This window comes from Schistocerca piceifrons, chromosome 4 (genome assembly GCF_021461385.2).
Source record: "Schistocerca piceifrons isolate TAMUIC-IGC-003096 chromosome 4, iqSchPice1.1, whole genome shotgun sequence".
NCBI lineage: Eukaryota > Metazoa > Arthropoda > Insecta > Orthoptera > Acrididae > Schistocerca > Schistocerca piceifrons.
The window spans coordinates 90,726,094-90,729,838 of NC_060141.1; the positions used below are offsets into that span (position 1 = coordinate 90,726,094).

The 3,745-nt window shown below is 43.7% G+C and overlaps 1 non-coding gene across 1 annotated transcript; it reads left to right on the forward strand.

Annotated features, from left to right (window-relative positions):
• The first annotated feature begins 1,047 nt into the window (after positions 1-1,047).
• Positions 1,048-1,122, forward strand: Trnat-ugu. Its single transcript has one exon. It is a non-coding gene; the product is annotated as a tRNA-Thr (tRNA).
• The last annotated feature ends 2,623 nt before the right edge of the window (positions 1,123-3,745 follow it).

Genomic DNA, 3,745 nt, shown 5'->3' on the forward strand with positions numbered 1-3,745 from the left:
GCCATTCTTTTGTAGGGATTATTGAAAGTCAGATTGCGTTGCGCTAAAAATACTGTTTGTCAGTTTAAGCACAGTCTTGTATAAATGTTCAAAAGGGGACGTTTCACATGGTTAGAAATTTGGCCGAAAATGTAAGAAACGGAATTTAACTTTTAATTTAGAGAAAACGAAATATTTGGTTACAGAAGGAGCGTGTCGTGACCTGACGTTAGATTACGGAGTAGTAAGGTCTGTGGATTCTTATACATATTTGGGAGTCATTATTAAGAAAGATGGGTCCAGAAAGAGCGAAATTAAGTAATTCATTCACCAGGCAAGAGAAACAATTAAACTGTTAAATGGAGTTTTGTAGAGTACACATATCGGATCACAAACGCATATTAGGATATTTAAAACTCATGTAGAAAGTAAAGCAAATTATGGAGAAGAAACTTGGGAAATAAATGATAATCAAATCGAAACCCTTAGCCGCCGACAGCTGTTATTGATATACATCGATGGGGACAGCTGAAAACCTGTGCCCCGACCGGGACATGAACCCAAGATCTCCTGCGTATATGGCAGACGCTCTATCCATCTGAGCCACCGAGGGCAGTGGGGATAGTGTGACTGCAGGGCCTTATCCCTTGCACGCTTCCCGTGAGACCTACATTCCCAACTGTCCACAACCTACATTCGTAGTGTTCCTAATAGATATTTGCCCATTCATTGATGTATAACGACACCACCCGTCGGCAGCTACGGTTTTAGATTTAATTATCATTTAATTATAGAGAAGCTGCACGGTCATCAATGGTATCTGTTCTTTCGGGAACAGGTACCATCTTCTTATAGTTAAAGGCTACTCGGCCATTGGCCTTCTTCTGTGCGAATGCGCACGCTTTGCCCGAACTCTTACGGGACTCGTCAGCTGAGTCTGCCGCAAGTAATGAGTGAATGGGGAAATATCTATTACGAAGACTACGAATGTAGGCTGTGGACAGTTGGGAATGTGGGTCTCACGGGAAGTGTGCAAGGGATAAGTCCCTGCAGTTGCACTGTTTTTGTGTCGTCGGTGGCTCAGATGGATAGAGCGTCTGCCATGTAAGCAGGAGATCCCGGGTTCGAGTCCCGGTCGGGGCACACATTTTCAGCTGTCCCCATTGATGTATACCAACAACACCTGTCGGCAGCTAAGGGTTTCGATTTAATTATTATTTAATTCTACAGAACCTGCACGGTCATCAATGGTATCTATTCTTTCGGGAACAGATACCATCTTCATACTTGGGAAATACTTGAAAGAATGAAGGGGAGCTTATTGTCAATGAAGATGGGATTTTGGAGGTGTTGCTGTAGACTGACAGTACAGAATAACATTATCATGCTTGTAACTCGGTGTAAGAAACCCAATGGCATTTAAAAGAAGTTCCAGTCGTCTCGAAATGGATAAATACCCGTCCTGTATGGTTTTCAGGGGAATCTTATACCATTCTTCCTGCAAAACCGTGGCAAGTTCTAGAAAAAGATGATTCAGGTGGATGACTATCACGCGTGCCTCATTCCAAAGCAGACCACAAAGGCTCAATAATATTGGGACCTGGTGTCTGTAGTGACCAGAGGATATGCGACAATTAATCCTGGTTCTCAAAAAACCAGTTCTGGACGATGAGAGCTGTGTGGACAAGTGCGCTGTCACATTGGAACCCTGCATCACCATTCGGGAACAAACACTGTAGCATGGGATGGACGTGATCAGACAAAATAGTCACATAATTCTTAGCAGTAATGCGACGCTGCAGAGTAACAAGGGGACTCACAGAACACCACAGTATGGCTGCCCAAATCATTACCGAATCTCCGCCAAGTTCCACTCATGGGATGTAGACTAGTCCAGACATTGAAAACCATGTGAAACAAGACTCATCCAACCAAATGACATTGCTCTGTTGCTACATAGTCCAGATTTTTTGATTTCGGCACCACGTTTACCTGTCGTGTGCATTTGAATTCTGTAGCTCATAACTGCGTACTATCAGAATTACGGCCGAGGTTTTCAACCTCATAACTGCGTACTATCAGAATTACGGCCGAGATTTTCAAGGGGGATCGATTGCTAGCGCTTGATAACTTGCGAGGGGGTTTGGAATTCCAACTCGTTTTACAATTGCCAGCTCCCTTAGTAAATTTTTGGTGCTGACAGAGTTCATAAATGCGATATTATACTTTTTCGGCTCCTGTTCTCTTATTTTGCGCCACACTCTTCTTCAGCGACCGTTCAACACGATCACTCAATGCACACTTTCGTCCGTGTAGTAACTTAGCGAATGATCTTTTTCCTCTTTCCCGTAAGTGGTATAAGTCTTCGATAAGGCGCCTCTTGAAACTGCAAACGCCGGCCGGTGTGGCCAAGCGGTTCTAGGTGCTTCAGTTTGGAACCGTGCGACCGCTACGGTCGCAGGTTCGAATCCTGCCTCGGGCATGGATGTGTGTGATGTCCTTAGGTTAGTTAGGTTTAAGTAGTTCTAAGTTCTAGGGGACTGATGACCTCAGATGTTAAATCCCATAGTGCTCAGAGCCATTTGAACCATTTTGAAACAGCAAACTCTTCCTCTACCACGGTTACGGAAACATCCACCAGCAACTTGCCCACATTCGAATACAATCAGCCGCGACATAATGCACTCAGAACTACACTGAACACTGCTTTGACCACGACTGACGCTTGCAACGTATTGAGGACATTGTACAGATGCCTCTCGAGGTCAAATACATCAGCGCAACCTACTGGCTTGGCTAGCATCTACATTTATGTAGAAATATGCATTTCTTGTGATATTTCCTTGTTTGCGCCGAACTCCTGTAAGTGTACAAAACTGCTACATAATAGCAGTACGAGAATGTAGTTAAAGTAAAAGGTGAGGCTGACATATTAGTACTCATTTTACCTCTTTTTCGCGTAAAATGACATGTGTTGTCGAACAAGATTCCAAAACACGTTAGACAGATGTGAATCCCCCACCCCTCGTCCCTCACCTTTAACATCCTGCCAATAGCAGAGCTGTGGTTGTCAGTCAGCTGTACAGTACTTCGCTCTTTGGCATTAGGCGGCTGCAATGGAGTGGAGCGAGTGACAAACCAACCTAACTCGCTAATGTTAAGAGCTGGACATTCTGAAGTTTACGACTCTGTACTATCGGAATTAAGGCCAAGATTTCCGCCGGGATCGATTGCTGACGCTGATACCTTGCAAGTGCTCTTTTTTTTTCCTGCTTAAAATGTGAGGTCAAGATGGTCGTGTTCGCTTGTGAGGCGTGGCGGTAACCGGTTCATGCCGGATTTGTGATGGAGGAATTAATACGGGATAACATGAAGTTTTCATTTTTTCCCGCAGGTGGACAACCCTGTATAATCGTTTCCTTACCTACAGCATCTCGCAAGCTATCTGTACCTCGTAATACCTTTCAACCTCTCTCCATATAAAATGTTAACTTAGAAGTTACAGATTTAATAAGACCAAAGGAAATTATTTAGCTGCGGGTGAAGAACTTACGGACGGGTGAACAAGGGAAGGTTAAGCGCCGTGATCGTGTGTCCTTTTCCAATCCCATGTACCCATATGATTATTTTCTAGAGCTTTCAGCGTTTTGACCTGAAATATAATAGATAATACAATTTTCTGAGTTACGAAATGAATTTTTTACTCCGCAGCAGAGTATGCACTGCACTGATATGAAACTCGCTGCCGGATTAAAATTGTATGCTG